Source organism: Molothrus ater, chromosome Z, assembly GCF_012460135.2.
Source record: "Molothrus ater isolate BHLD 08-10-18 breed brown headed cowbird chromosome Z, BPBGC_Mater_1.1, whole genome shotgun sequence".
NCBI lineage: Eukaryota > Metazoa > Chordata > Aves > Passeriformes > Icteridae > Molothrus > Molothrus ater.
In genome coordinates this window covers 67,609,166-67,626,198 of record NC_050511.2, presented here as the reverse complement: position 1 = coordinate 67,626,198, position 17,033 = coordinate 67,609,166, and positions in this window count along the sequence as shown.

Below are 17,033 nucleotides of genomic sequence, written 5' to 3'. Positions count from 1 at the left end.
AGGAAAACAAAGTAATCGGTTAAAAATACTCAGGTCTGAAGGTGTGGGCTTGGGTCAGGCTCCCTGCTTCCCGCGTCATCAGTTTCCTTTTTTTATCCACAGAGCACCTCAGAAAGCACACACAGTCACAGGAATAAAAGATTTAATAAAAGATTCTTCTGAAAATTCTTCTTTTTGTTTAGTTTGGGGTTTTTTTTTTTTTTTTTGGTGGTTTTTGGTTTTGTTTTCATTTTTTACCCGCCAGGTCCTAAATAAAATGTCCGTAGCCACATGAAATATTCACAGTATATGTAACAAAAAATAAAATTACATCTTTCTACGCAGCAGTCCTGTTTTGTCAGAGGAGAGAAGGTTCATTTCATCAGCTCAGTTTTTCCCTCAGCAGAGGAGAGAGAGGATTAAAACCTCCTTTTTCCTTCCCTGCCTTACAAGGGCTTGTGGATCTGAGGTGAGCAACCCCTTGTTGCTCGTGATCTAGTTAGGAAACTGGAAAGGACCTGGGAGAATAAGAGAAGGTGTTGTGATTTTTGATTTTCAAGTAAAATATTTAAAATTTGTCTTTGTCTTACACTACAAAGTGAGACCCCGTTTGGACCTACCCTCTTTTTCCTTTATTCCTTAAAAAGGAAACTAACCTTTGAAGAAGGAGTGTAAATTCCAAATTAAAAAAAAATTTGGAAGTTAGAGTAGCCAAGGAATTCCAATTTTAGGTTTCATTCACTCAAACTGGGTGACAGAGTTGACATGATTAGCATAAAAAAAAATGAGATAAATGGGACTGGAATATTACAAGCAGGTGTTAAAATCTTCACAGCAACAGGCTAATGACAACAAAACTATGACATAGTTACATGCATTTTATAAATATCAAAACACAAACAAATTAAATAAATCTCACATTTTAATAGCATTCCAAGTTAGCGCACAACACACAAGTGCAGGAAAGAAAACAGAAAAAATATTGGATTTTAAAGGTAGCAGTTATGCAAAGACCACTGAAAAGAAGAACTTGCAAAATCTTCTGGGTTTTCTAGGTGTTTTCTAGGTGTACTTTCAATCTGAAAGTATTGATCTCCCATCAGTCAGTTTGGAACATAATACTCATAACACTATATCCAGTCACATTTATCACTTTTTAATCATGTTGGCTCTATTTTCCCCCAGAAAAATTCTGTTTTTTTTGACTAAAGGAAACTTAAAATAAATAAGATTAGGACAAAAATAGCCTCACCACATCTTTTCAGCATATTAGAGCCAATTCCTCTAATATTCCTCAGTCTTATATTTAACCTTTGAGACTCTGATTTTCTCTGTGTATCCTAATTTCAGAAAGAATAATTTTGTTATTGGTGGAAGCTGATTCCCTAAAATACCACAGGATAGAGCTGAAAACTGCATTGAAATAAAAACCACACTTAAAAACCACATAGGAACAGGAAGCTTTTAACCCACATAAGTCTGGACACCTTCAAGGCTTCCAGATAAAGTTTTCTTCTTCCAGCAGCACAAGGCAGTAGGAGGGGAAGGCCTTTGGGAAACCAAGCCTGGGTAATTTTGTAGTCAAAAAGTTGAGCCTAAGACTCAAAATGGATTGATTTTGACTTAATTGCACCCTCAGAATTATTTGTTGCTCGCTTCATCATCAGCACTTCCAGCTTCCACATCCATAAACAGCCAATGGTGAAACAAAACAAAATCAAAGCAAGAAAACAAACAAACAAATACCAGCCACGCACACACACACACACACACAGAAAAAAAAAAAAAAACCTCATGAAAAATAATGGAGAAGGATTATGCATAGATAATAAATTGTAAATTCAAAGATGATAAATTTTAAATCCAGCCCCTAACTCTCTCAACACGCTTTATCTGTTCCGAGCCCTCTTGGCAAAGGGAGCAGAGCAGCTGCAAGTCAAAAAGCAGCAGGGAACAGGTCCTGTCTGCACTGATGCAACCACAGACACCATCAGCAGGAACAGCCTTTCCTGCCACCACTTCAGAGCCAGGGCTGCAGGCAAAAGTGCCAGGTTGGAGGATTACTGGCGCATTTGTCCAAAGTTTCATGAGCACCCCCTGGGAAGCATTCATCTACATAAATGAATATTTTCCACTTTCCTCTTGCCTCAGAATCAACTCAAAGCACAGCGAATAAACTGTCCTGGCAATTGTTATAGTCAAAATATAAATTCAGAGGCAAAAAATCACTGGGATTCAAAAAAAAAAAAAAAAAAAAATCCATGGAAAACAAGTGTTGAAAGTCAGAAGAGCAAACTGACCCTACTTCCAAATATTAATGACATCCTTCTATGGGTTATTATAACTCAGTAAAGTCTATTTTGATAAACAGCTGGTGACCGAACTTAATAGTTGCAAAGAAATGGGCAGAACCAGACTAAAAGGGGTGAGATTCTGACCCTTGTCATGGTACAATGACTTGGACAATCAATACTTTTAATTTCGGGGCACATGGAAGCAAATCTCTGAATGCAATGTCTGGAACCATTATGTAATTTTCCTCCTTGAATGAAGTATCTAAAGAACATTCAAATATTTATAGGGTTTATCCTGGTTTAATAGCCTAATTTAATGCTGTGCAAGAAACCTCACATCTGCTTTCATGTGCAAGATTTCAGCTAAAGGAAAAGTTAATGTTTTGAAGCATCTCCCGCGGCCATTATGTTTCCAGAACCCAGAATTCAATTCTCTTTGCACTATTACTGAGATTGGGAAGTATAGATTAAAGACCTGTGGCTCTGGGGGTCTGTCCACCTCAGGTATTGATGACATCTCTGGGAAAATAAATTTCAGATTGAGTAGCAAATAGGGATGGTAAGGACCCTCTCTAATGAGTTGTGTTGGCTATGGCTCAGAGAAGAACCAGCTCAGAAGGGGTTATCACCTACAGATCCTGCATTTAGGACACCCTCCAAAAACCTTTTGGTGCCTGGGGCAGGGACACAACACACCTGACAGACTTTTTGGGAAAGGAACCTCCCACCCGTCCCACTGTACAAGGACAGTGGGGAAAAGCAAGACCCAAAGCAGGAGGGAAGAACTTCCCTGCAAAGTTCCAGCAGCAAATTAAGTGAGGCTTTAAGGAGAGAGATGAGCTACTTAAATCTGTTCCCATAAAGTGCAAAGCCAAAACTAATTGCCAGTACTCTGCAGGTTTTATGTCTCACTGTGAAAATAGCTGTACAGTGGGTATATATCTATTACCTACTGCAAAACATTCTGCCCTTGTTACAAATCTTTAGTTTTTTTCAACCACAAAACGTGCAGGGGTCGCATATTCCCTTTGGAAGTGGGTGAAGGCTGATGTTTCAGGAGGGATCAAATTCATGGTGGAAATCAGTGGGGTTTTGGTTGGGGAGTTTTTTTATTATTTTTAGTGCTGTGTATTGAAGCCTGAACTCTCATGGTGCTCTGAGTCTGATGAATCCCAGCTGCCTTTACAGATGGTCAGAATTCTTCCTTCCATTTTTTCCCTCCAGAAGTGTAGGACAAGTGACAAGGTACCAGGGACCACCACAAAAAAATCAGCATGCTGCCTCAGAAACTTGTGCCTGGTGGGGTAAATATATACCAGGAAAAGCAGTGCATCCTGTAAGTTTCTGAAAAGATCAATAAAGAAGAAATTAAGATTTACTTTTATGCTTCCCTCACAATGCATCGGTACGATAAACTTTCCCCAGATCAACATTTATTTTATTCAGTCGGCTTTGTGCCAAGTACCAGTCTCCTTAATCCTGCAGCATTACAGCCTGGCAGGGCTGCTTTGGAGCCATCTCCAGAGCAGCTTTGTTCCCAGTTTAGGGAAGGATGTTATTAAATGTGTCACTCCGAGGCTTAACACCGCCTTGGACTGAGATGCCTCCTGCCAGGATGTGTACCACTGCACCCAAATAAATTCTAGTTAAACCTTGCAAGTGGTTATTAGGAAAACTGCACTTCTGCAGCCCAGGTTATGTAAGACTGCTTCAGGTACACATCAGTTTTGAGTTTTATTTTTTTCCCCTCACGGATTATGGCTTATATTTTTATAACTAGTCAGGAATAGTGTTATAAATGTTTGAGTCACATCATGATAAAGAACTTTGTGAATTTCAGCAACTCCTGGACAGTCCTGCCTGATTATTTTTTGCCCATTTCATGAGCAGTGTAATAAGAGGCAGGTGGGAACCCTTTTTAAAGAGGTCTGCTGTGTCAGTCAGAGTGAAATGCACTGCAGTGTTCCTTTTCTAATGTGGAAATTCAGCTTATTTAATAATTGTGCCCTTAAAACACTGAAAAATGGAGCACTCAGGAGACACACAGGCATTAAGTGTTTGGAGATAGGAAATAGAATGGGACACAGGTTTTAAACTGCAGGGCACCAGATGAACTGTGTCTTTTAAAGAATCAATAAATTTCCATAATTTAATCAATGGAAGCATTACAGATTGTCAGTCAAATAAGGAAAATAAGTTATTTAGACTGAATTAAGATTTTACACCATTGCAGAGGACATAATTCAGGGTTTAAAGACATGAGCTGCTTCAGCCTGTGATGTCTCTCAATTGCAAGGAAATTTTTTGACACTTTATTTGAATTAACTTGGGTGCTGTGCATGCTCTTGCTGTTAAAAGACCCCAGGAACTCACTACAACTTCTCCACCCTCAATCTTCTTGAGGAAGGCCAAAGCTCTTCATCCCAGGAATGAATGCCAGGAAATCAACCACCACACAAAGAAAACTGAGGTATAAACAGAGCAAAATAAATCAATTTATTATCAGTGGGAGTTTCCTGTAGTATTTATGTAATTTGGATTCACTTTGATTGTATTTTAAATATCTGAATATTGAGACAGACACATTTAATGCATGGAGAGTGTAGGTATCTATTGGAATCCTCCACCTCTGGTCTAAGAAAACAGAAACTTTCAAAGCCAGGAAGGTAAAAACTTTGTGTTTTATAATAAACTATGAACTTTTAATTTTCAGACTTGCACACCAAGTCTTCCCCAACTGTACTGCTGTTCTAGGTTGATAGCACCTAGCTTTTCAGGGATTTACTAGAATTCTTCATCTGAAGTGAGAAAATATCACTATATATCAGATAAAACCTGAGATAACATATGTCAAAATGTCATGTCAACACAAAAAATTCAAGCTTTATTCTAAAGCAATACAGAAGTGAGCAAATTCTCTGCTCTTCCATTTTGTTGTTCTATTTCACTTGTGTAACTTGCTAAAAGGAGCTGTTTTGGGGCTAAAAAAATAAGTGGGATAGCATGTGTTTATTTTACTAACACTAACAAACTTCAGAATTAGGAATAACCACTGCACTGAGTTTGTTCCAAGGGTATTCCAGACTTTGGTGGGTTGACCCCGGCTGCACCTGTCCCCTCTTCAATTTTTCAAGGGATAACACAACAAAAGGCTTGTGGGTTTAAGTTACAGCAGGAAAAGGTCACTCCCTCAGCAATTATCATAACAGGCAAAAGAAAAAAAAAACAAACTAAAAAAACCCCAAAAACTCAAACAAAAAAACAAACAAAAAAACCCAACAACAAAAAAAAAAACCAAACAAACCCCTCCCCCCCATAAAAAAAAAAGAAACCACCAAAAATGAAACAAAAAAACCCACAAAACTTTAAATACCTTCTCCCCACTCCTCTCTTCTTCCCAGGCTCAAGAGAAGATACATTAAAATAATGTACATACATTAAAATAATGCCTTTTGTACCAGATTAAATGTTCTAGAGCATGTCATACACAATCAGAAATTTGGAACCTGAGCTTGAATTGTCTAACTTTGCTGTAGTCCTTGATTTGAGGGTAATCCTAAAAAGTTTAGGAAGACATAGAATGTTACAAAGATTCTAAGGTGTTTTCTTTTCAGCCTACATGTTATCCTTAAAAGATAAGGAGGAGACAGAGATTAAAATGTTCATCATTTTGCAACAGGACATCTTTCTGCCGAAATAATGAAAAAGATAATAGGAAAATTGTTGTGTACACATCTACCAACACCTACACTTTTCATAATGGAAGATTAGCGTTATTGTTGAGACCAAAAAAAAAAAAAAATCAGTAGGTTTCAATGAATTCTGCCAGCTCTCTTTCATCATTTTCATTTATTCTGTGTTCTTTTTACACATTTTGTTTGTCCATAATAATTAGGAGCAATCTATTAAGTACCCTTTTTCTTTACCTCTGGGAAATTACCTCGTTCCAGCAGCGAGATGGAAATAAAAATGAGCAGTATGAACCTTCCTGAAAATCATTTAAGGTAGATTCATAAGGGTCCTGCTTATGTGCATATGAAACAAATGAGAAATACGACAAAGACTGCAGGAAAAAATTCATCAGGGTGAAGTGGTACCTCTGTTATTTCATAAGCAGTACAAGATCGCTCAGAGGCCTGGAAGTCAGGGAAAAATTAACATCTGGGGAGCTTCTGAAGTCCTAAAATTATAAAACACATGACTTCTACACTTCGGCAGAGCCACTGAACCTCCTGACTGAGAGTAAAACAATTTTCACCAAGGAAAGCAAAGCAAAAACAGGATAATCTTACCTTTTGATATCTGTGCTATCCAGAGACAATGGTTCTGATAAGCAAAACCTGTCCTAAGACTGAGATTGTTTTCCAATTGCATCAAGTGACTTCAAACCCATACATCAAGGTATATCAAAAAAATTTATTGTTTATTTGTAAAAACAAGCTGCATCTCTCTTGCTCACGGTGCAACAGCCATTTTGGCTCTTGGTGAAGATCCTTGGGTTTTTTTTGGGTTTAATGTTGATGTAACACTAAAAGCAGACAATGCTACAGTCAGGACACAGCTCCACCATCAAGATTAAGAAATACCTGAATGAGCTCTGGTGACAAAGTATTGCAGATCCAGAAACTGCTGAAGGTTACTGAGCCAAAATACACTGACAAAAGAGAACAAGATCAAGGCACAGAGAAAAAGGTATATTTTAAGTCTCCTCACTTCCAACTGTCTCATCGAGAAAATATTTTGTTTAAGAGTTGTCTTTTTTAATATTTATTAAACCACACAAGGAAAAAAAAAAACATCAAATTTTAAGTTCCACAGGGCCAAATTATCACATTAAGTGTAAGACCAAGTACAGCCTCCTCTCAAAATGAAAAAGCACAATATCCCCTTGTTTACAAGGTTGAATTTTAGGTATGATCACAACTTAGGTGGGTTGCACTTTTTCTGTGTTTTATTCCTTATAAATCACCTTATGGCTGTGAGCTGTGAGCCTATGAATGACACACAGTATAAGCAGCATAAGCATTTCTGCTTTGATCACTGATAAGATGCCATGTCAGGCCTTAAAATGCTAAATAAATGCTCCTTGTGTCATATCAGTGTGTAATTTTGTGGTTGGGATTCACTATGGGAAAGACAAATGTCTTTGGCAAGGTAATTGGAATTTACTGGAACCTTGAGAGTGGATTTTCTTTTCTTCAAGAGCAGGAAGAACAAAAGTTTGTAGGCTACAAATCCATTTTAGGGTAGCTCCCAGTCTTCCTTAGAAAGGGGAGATTGGGGAAATTTTTAAAACTGAACAGACTCCATTAAACAAAGTAGAATCGTGTAAACCTCAGTTAGTCCTCGATGAACACTTGGTGACCACAGCTCTGAACTGCATCACCCTGTGACCTGTCACCTGCTTGTCTGAGAGAGCCAAAAACAGGAACAACTGCAGTGCACAGGTGTAAGAAAATGGAATGGACCTACCCTTAAAAAAAAAAAAAGGCATAATCTGTGATTTGTGAAACGCTCACTACATTTAACACCTAGCCGGAGCTACGGCTGAATTTCTTAAGTTTATGACTTCATAAAGTACTAAATGTTTAAACTTTAAAATTTCTATTCTGGAGTATTCCGAGAAGTGATTTTAATCAGTGACAAGTTTAGTATTTATGCACAAGGTTAAACATCCACATCTATACAAATGCACACACCTATTTGTGGAGAAAGGATACGCCAGCTGCATGGGAATTGATTGAACCCTTGCCATTGAAAATCCATTTATTTCCATGGATTTCCTCAAGGGCAAGTCCTCATGCTCAGAAGAGATATTCCTCTGAAATGGCTCACCAGTATTTTGGAACCCAGACAAAGAATTTAAGAGTGATGAGGTGAAGGCAGCACAAAAGTAAAACATTACAGACTAAGCAATCATAGGGAAATACTTGTTTAAAATTAAAAGCACAAAAATGTGTCAGAGCAGCTTGATTCTTGACTTTGAATCAAATATGTTTTCTTCTCCCTGTGTCTTCTAGTGCTTGATGAGTATGAATTTTGGGGATTAAAATGTAATGGAAGGATATTTTCAGAGAATGGTAACATAATTGTAGAAAGCTCTTTACTTATACCAGAAGCTCTATCTTTTAGAAGGCTAGAAAACTCAATACATGGTTATTGGTGAAAACAGGCAGCAAAGAGGTTTCTAGAGATTTAGAAGGATTTGGGGATAGAAAATCAAACTAAAACTTAAGATAAACTAAGGGTTGTATCTGGCTAATGATCCTGTTGTACTTGAGTTCAGTTCTGGGCTTGACAGTTCAGGAGAGACCAGAGATGCTGGAGAGGCTCCAGGGGAGGCTCAGAGAGGATTTGGGCTTCAGAGGATCTTCAGAGGTCCCTTTCAATCCTAATAATTCTGTGAATAGCTTAGGAAGAGACCAGCTTTGAAGCTGGTCAAAATAGAGAAACAGAGTAAAATAGAATAAAACGTTCCTCCCTTAAACATGAAGAGACGTGGTGATCAGAGAAAGAGCAGGCAAACTGTAGAAGCAGCATCAATCTCAAGAGAGCTGGGGAAAAAAGTCCATTTCTGCAGTAACTATGAATGAGAATATCAGCAATTTGCCTCACTAAATACTGATGGATGGCCAGGATGTTCCTCAGTAGTAAAATACACAAGAGGATTGCTTTAGGATCCATCTAACTTTTGTGAGCGCTCTTGTAACTCCAAGACTTTGCAGTACTTCAAAAAATGAAAAAGGTGGTCTGCTGCAGGGCAGTCAAAGAAATGCGTGAATATGCATTTGTACAAATAAGCATTTGTACTTTTAAACTGTGAAATCACAGAATCACAGAATGGTTTGGGTTGGAAGGGACCTTGAAACTCGTCTTGTTCCACCCTCTGACCCTGGTTCCTCTGGACCGGGCTGCTCCAATCCGTGTCCAACTTGCAAAGAATTCCTTACCATTATCTAACCTAAACCCTTCCCTTTTTCAGTTTAAAGCCGTTATGCATCTAATTGTATTGTTAATTACCCAGCAGTAACAAATGATGGGAACTACAGAGAAGCTGTGTTGTACCAAAGCAGGATTTTCTTGGACTCGAGGGCGATAAAGATATTTTATTTCTGTTCAGCTTATGGGTCAGACTTTGTAGGTTTTCAGGCATATAGAAAGTGTCAGGAGGTTGATATTTTTCCTCTGTGCCTGGAAGCAGAAAGGATGTAACTTTATGGGATTCCTCTAAATCACTGATAAAATGAATCAAAAAGGCATTAGTGTAAGTGAAAATCTTTTAAAAAGCATAAATGACAAATACTGCATTGGTGTTGAAAGATAAGAGAAGTGCAATAACAGCTCAAGAAAAGCAAGACATGAGGAGGTGGCTGAGGATATTGATGGGAAAAGACTTAATATTAAATTTTGTCAATTTTCTTTTTAGAGAAATGAGTAATAAGGTCCTTGGAGACAGAAGGAGAGAAAGAACTGAACTGTCTGAAGCCTGAAATTAATGATATCACAGAATCTGCTGGGATTGAAGGTGAGGCATTAAGCAAAATTAGAAAAGTTGTTGCTTACAAATAGATAAAGCAGAACCCAAAGACTGAAAGGACATTTTCTACTACTGAAAGTCAGGCTGGTTTTTGGATATTTTTAAGAGAATCATAGCAGGGACCCTGCAGTGAGAGTAAATGGCCTTACAATCAATTAACCTGGTCTAATTAACCTTGAAGAAATGGTTAATTTATTACATTTACTATTCTTAGTTAATTAACAAACATATTATCTGGAAATGAATTTCTTTATCAGTTCTGTTTTATTAGGTCTCAGGGTTTGAATTCAGATTTTAATTTGGTGGCGCAGGTGAAAAATGTGGGCATGCAAATGTGAAATAACATGGTTTGATGTTTAAAACAATTTACTTAAAAGGATTCAGCACAGAAAACATGTGTTTATTATTTCACAATTGTAACTGCAGAAAGCTTCTATAAAGAATTTGAAAAGCAGCTCAGTATTTTAACAGCAGGGAAAAAAACACTGCAGTCTTCAGATAATACTTTCTGGTTAAACTGAGGCATTTTTCCTTTTTGGCATAAAGAAAAGAAAAAAAAAAGAATAGAAAAAACTGTTATAAACTTTTACTCAAGGAACAATGCTGACAAATTTGGCTTTAGCACTTATTCTTTATTGCTCTCACCTCAGGCAGCACAATTAAGGTTGTTAGGTGGCTTTCTGCGGCTTGGAAACCAGGCTGAATTGTTCCGTTCAGCAAACAAAAGTATTTTTGTGCATATGTTTAGATGATTGACTGACCCGGCCCTCTTTGACTTCTTTTTTACCCCTCCCTCTGGTGTTAATGAATTAAGGATTTTTTGTTTTCATACAGTGCTAGTCATTTAGCAGAAAGTGTGGCAGATGCCTGCTGTGACGCTCACCCAAGGCTGCACAGGAGGCAAAGCCCGGCTTAACTCTGGGTGAGAGGATGAAGGAGTCCAGCCCAGCACGGAGCTGGAGCTGCTGCAGCCAGGCCAGAGGAGGCTCCAGCACGGGCAGAGGGATGGAGCAGCTCTGCCGGCAGCAAAGGCTGGCACAGCTGCCATTGCTCACCTGGGCAGGAGAAGCTTTGGCCTGAGCTCAGGGTGGCCTGGCAGGGCCTGAAGGGGCTGCAGCAAAGATGGACACAGACAATTGCCAAGGGCTGCAGGGACAGCAGCCAGGCAATGGCTGCCAGTGCCAGAGGGCAGGGCTGGCTGGGATCTTGGCAATGAGGAATTGTTCCCTGGCAGGGTGGGCAGGCCCTGGCACAGGGTGCCCAGAGCAGCTGGGGCTGCCCCTGCATCCCTGGCACTGCCCAAGGCCAGGCTGGGCACTGGGACACTGGGAGGTGTCCCTGACATGGCAGGGGTGGCACTGGATGGGCTTTAACTCCATCCCAACCCAAACCATTCTGTGATTCCATGATTCCATAAAGAGGAGAATTTTCCATCCTCTTATAACTGCAGTACAAGCTGTAGGGAGGTACCAGGGCGCAGCCCTTGGCTTCTGCATGAGGGAGCAGGAGGTGATGGTCACGGAGAAAACCAGCAGAAAACTGAAACACAGGCACCATGTCTGTGCTGCTGCCATCAAACATGCAAATTATAACACAGAATTCACAGAAGTCACAAAATCACTGGGTTGGAAGAGACCTTCAAGATCATCAACTCCAGCCCAGCCCTAACACCTCAGCTAAGCCATGGCACTGAGTGCCACATCCAGGCTTTTCTTAAACACACCCTGGGATGGTGACTCCACCATCACACTCCGCTTCCCAAGACCTCCTTGCACTCAGAAATCACAGGAAGTGTTTTTCCATTGGTAAAAATTGGCCACAAAGAAGTATCTGAAACCTTTTATTTTTGAAGAATGGTTGTCCTGAGCCATACTTTAAATCTATGCTAGAAAAAAAATTTAAATCTTTTCTGTGAAAGGACTTCAGATTTCAAAACTGTTTCTTCTACTGTGTGTTTGAATATTTTTGAAATTAAAATTAGTATTCAAGATGGTGTTATTTTATTTTGAAATGTGAATTTAGTTGTATTTAAGGATTTTAAGAAAAATGCTAAAATAAATCAAGGGATTCCTACCCGCAAAAAAACAACCCCACCATATCTTCTAGCTAGGAGATAAAATACATGCCAGAAATTTAGAAATTTTGACAACCCGTGTAGATTTTTTGGCTAAACATAACTCTCTTTACAATTATCTCTACATTGCTGTCAAAAACCATTTTCCCAGCTGTTTATGGTAACAGACCTTACTGTTAAACAATGATAAAAATGCTTTATTACAACTCAGTAGCCTTTCACTGTTCCACACATGCAGATGAATTGACTCTTTTTCCACCGCTCTTTACACGTTTTCCCAGTACTCACATACATAAATGTATACCTTCCTATTATTTTAGACAATTACTGTTTCTCCAGTTAAGAAAACTGTTTTTGGTGGCCCAACAGTACTTTCCTTGTGTATTTCAGATTTTTTTTTAATTGTGCAGCCATGACATACAGGGATCTGGAGCATGACCTCCTGTGTGTCATTACTCATGAATGTATCTAACTGAGGCTTGGAAACCACCACATTTTCAAAGGTCACAGAAAGTATTCAGATTTTCTGAGTGCAGTGAAACTAGTTATTTTTTAAAGCTATAAATAAAATGTACGTTTACATGGATGACCCACCTCAAGACCTGTTTTGCAGTAGGCATAACAAGTCTAGTGATGAGAAATGGTCATAACTCTACATTCTTACCCGAAGTCAATAATAATTTTTAATGGGTCATGTGTGAAAGCCTACATGCTTGGATATAGGTTTACAACATTTCTCCAGGGAAAACAAGTTTTGAATAAAGAGGATTTGTTTGTTGTTGTTGTTGTTTTGGGTTTTGTTTTTTTTTTTTTTTTTCCTTTTTTAAATGCAATTAGTAAGAGTTATAAGAACTATTCTTCTGGGGAAATGTAAAAAACCAAACACACTCTTTATTGGGAATTATTGTCAACCCAAATTTTGCATGCCAAGCACAGAGCTAGAGTGATTTACTGACTTATTTTCCAGTTTTTGTCTCCAAATCCAAACAGAAAAATCTGGGGTTTTTTCCCTATTCTGAGTCCTTTTTTTTTTACGGAAACATCTTGAGAAAGGGATTTGAAACTAAAAATGTGTTTTCTGCTTATTCAGTCATGGTGTTTGTGTAATGCTTGTGTCACAAGCTCCTGGTAATGTGCACTAATGTTTGCACCCAGACATCATTACTGTTCTGTTTCAGGAAGGGGCAGTGCTGCTGTGTTTTCAAATAGTAGAGAAAATTCTGTTTTCTGCAGGAAAACAATATTCTCAGAAAAAAAACCCATGTTCAGTCTTATTCTTTGAATTACACTGCACATTGATTTTCTAGTATGGCAGCAGAAAAGCTTCAGTTTTTTCTCCAAACTTAAATTTCTCTGAGTAATTTTATTCCAAGAATGATTTACCCATAACTTTAAAGCATCATTCATTTCAGTTTTCAGTTCGTTATTTGAATGATCTTTAAAGATGGCTGAAACTTCCTCTTTTTTCCCCCAGAAAAGTTGTCCTCTCAAGGTACTCTGAAATTATCTTTTTTTTTTTTTTTTCCATAAAATAGAAGAGTGAAGTTTCACAGCTGATATCCAGTTATGTCACTGTGTGCCACTATCACATTCAGATTTAAAAATTTGATGTTAGATGGTGCAACAATATGCCTCTAAGCCCCGTTTTAGTGGTTCTGTTCCAAAGGCATTGCCAGGCTTATGTATCCATGTGTATGTCTAGGTTTGAAATTACATAACTTTGTTATGTAAGACATTACAACGTCTAAAAAATAATTTTTACTATTGTTGCTTTCTTATCATTCCTGCATTGCCAGCTAAGACCTCAGAGAGTTGGAATTTTAGACAGCATTTTTTGAAGCATCTCAAACAATTCAATCCACATAAACTTTTAAAAAGTTGATTTTTATGTGATAAACATGGAAAAAAAAAGTGACAAGCAAAAAAATCTGAGTGAAGAACTATCTTTCTCATAGTTGTCATTTTTCAGCAAAGATAAGAAGACAACCAGCAGCCTAATAATTCAGAAGGGAAGAAATAATCACTCCTATGAGAAAAAACCCAAAGATCAAGGACAGCTAAAGACATAAAGATGCATTCACAACCCTGAAATCCAAAACTTTCTCCTAAAAAAAAAGATGCATTTGGGCCTCAACAACAAACTGATGCCGAGTACTGGCCGACCATACCTTAAAAAAATAGAATGATTCTTTTTTCTGATGTAATAAAAAAGGTGTAAAATGAGGTCATATTGGTATTCCCTGTAGCAATAAATGACTCTTGGAACCAGTGAGGAATTTAGTGGCAATCAGGCAATTTCAAATTAGAACTTATCTCCTAGAGACAACAGAGAAATGGTTTACATCTGTCAGGAGAGATAATAAGGAATGTATCCCATGACTATACATCTGTAGATCTAATCTTTCCCATTTTTATCATGAAAACCAGAGGAACACATTTTTCTTTATCCAAATAGTGAGATATTGTATATTGAGCATGAGATGATAATCCAAATCTATGCTTTTCAGAAGGAAATCAAAATTCACCCCCACATTTCAGATGAACTTTCAGATATCCATTTTGAGGTGAATCTCAATTAGTTTTCTCATTCTTCTTCACATACGCAAGAAGAAAACCAGCAAAACCCCAGGAAAAGATCACACATGTATCTATCAGTCACTCATTAAAAATGAAGTCTGACTCTTATAGGATAAAACAAATCTCAGACTAAATGTCCTGGCAATCATTTTTAATATCACTAAATCTCCAAAATCTGAAAGGTATTTGCATAGGTTTTGTCTTTAGACAAATGCAAAATTAATGGGCTAAGTAACATTCAGAAAACAATATCCTTTTCCTATAACACATCTTTACTGGAGGAAAAAAATTGTGAAAGACCATTCTTTTGGAAAAATTTAAGTTGTTCTATTTTTCTGGCTTAATTTAGGAGCTAAAATTTGGCTTTTGAATGAGATGTCAACGGGGTATTTTTTCAACTCTTAGAAATAACATGAAATCCAAAGATTATTTTCTTTTTAATGAGTTTATGTTGCTTTATTTTGTATATCATTGGCCAAGAAAATATTAAGTCACAGCAGATTATCAGAAATGTTACTGCTAATGACTCTGTTAAAGTAATTTTTCAGTCACGTCCTGCTGCACAGACTTTGAGAGCTAAACGTATCTTTTTATAAATAGACTCATTTACAGTGGATCTGGACTCAGTTCAGAAATCCAATGGCAGTCATGTGAGCAAATTATAAATAGGGAGAAATCACACTCTAATGTGTACCGCATATGTCAAATTTAAGACCAAGTAATGAGCAGTAGAGAGTTTCATGCTCTTCAGAAAACTCCTGTATCAAAATTAAAAGCCTTAAAAACCCACAAATCACAAAATCCTGAGGATTTTTTTTTTCTTCTGAGTCATTAGACAGTGAAATTTTGAAATCGGTTTCCTTCTTTAAGGTTGATAACAATATAATAGCTGACGTGTAGCTTGCGGTTTGGATTATTTTGGTTTTTTGCTTGTTTTCAATTAATTTTCTTGTTTCTCTCTTTATTAAAACCTTGAAAAATCTCTAATTTAATTTAAAAATTCATTGGAAATGAATAAATGCTTCAAAGTTATAATATTGGAAAAAAAATAATATTGGAAAAATACCAATGATCTCTCTCTTTCATTTGAGTGGAAAATAAAGTAGAATAAGAAAATAAAATCAAATATTGACTCAGAAACTGATATTTAGTAAATTAAAATTTAAAACCCCCTAAACCTAAACATGACATATCTTTAAATTTTGTAATGCGCTTTTTTAAATCAACCTTCATAATTTATGTACCTGCACTCATGATATATCCTTGGCATTTTAACTATGCTTGACTGAATAACCTAATTAAAAAGATGGGGCTAAAGATAACTATCTCTATTTCACATTGACCTGAAACACCATGAAATTCCACTGACAGGAAGTTGGATTTGTAAATCCAGTTATTGGCAAAATGTCTTCATTTACCTTTGATGACCACTTTTGGCAAGATAATTATCCCTGCTTAAATTATTGCTCCCTCTGTGAGTGAAGCCAGAGTTTAACCTTATGTTGTGGGGCCTGAAGTAAATTTTCTATTAAAATGAAGGAAAAACAACACAAATGTAGTAATAATAATAATAATAATAATAATAATAATAATAATAATATAATATCCAACTAGTGAGATATACCTAGTGAAATCAGCCTCCAAATTGCCACATACCACAACAGCCAGTATTTGTTTAGGTTCCTTAAGTAAATATCTAATTTGTCTACTCTTCTGATAAAAGACCAGATCAGACCAGACCAACTTAAGAGCAAAACCAAAAGTGTCTTTAAACTCAAAAGAGTATTTCTTTACTCTGGAATATAATTATTCTTTAACATTACCAGAATTTCTTTATTCTGGAAATGTTAAAATATTTTTGTCTTACAAATTAACATGAGAAACTGCAGTGTATCTGCAAAGGCAATTTTTCCACTTCCACTTTTCAACTTTCACATTAAAAAAAAAATTACCTTAAGCAAAAAATTATCTTTAAAAGACTATCTTACAAATCATAATTTACCACACTATGAAAATATTTATATAATGGGTTCTTTATATAAAGAGGTTTAGAAAATTAATTTCTTATTTAAACTCTAAGGAGAGCAGAATATTGTCTTTTTAATTATTAAGCAACAATATTAATTATTTTGCAGCAATTTGCAGGAAATATGAGAGAAATTAGGAAATATTGCACTACTTCTAAAGGTTAGGTGTGTCTAAAGGTACCTAAGTTTTCCTCAGTTCTTAGATCATCAGTAGTGACAGTGATTAATTGACTCAAAGTTACAGAATTTGGTTAAGAGGAGCAAGAAGTAAAAAAATAATTTTGAGCTACTCTAATGACATTTTTAATTAACCTCTTTTTTTCTTTTGCAAAGAGGTTTTATAGAATTACTTAGAAAGTTCTAATGAAGAGACTACCAAAAAACCTGCTATCTAGTGGTAGTGCTAGAAACTCCCCACATTTCTAGAAGACATAAGTCCACTACACGTGATTTTATCTTTGTTATTAGCTAGATGTGTAATTAAGGGTTGATATTCTCAAGTGGGAAAAGTACTTGAAGAGGATAAAGATTGTAACTTGTCAAGT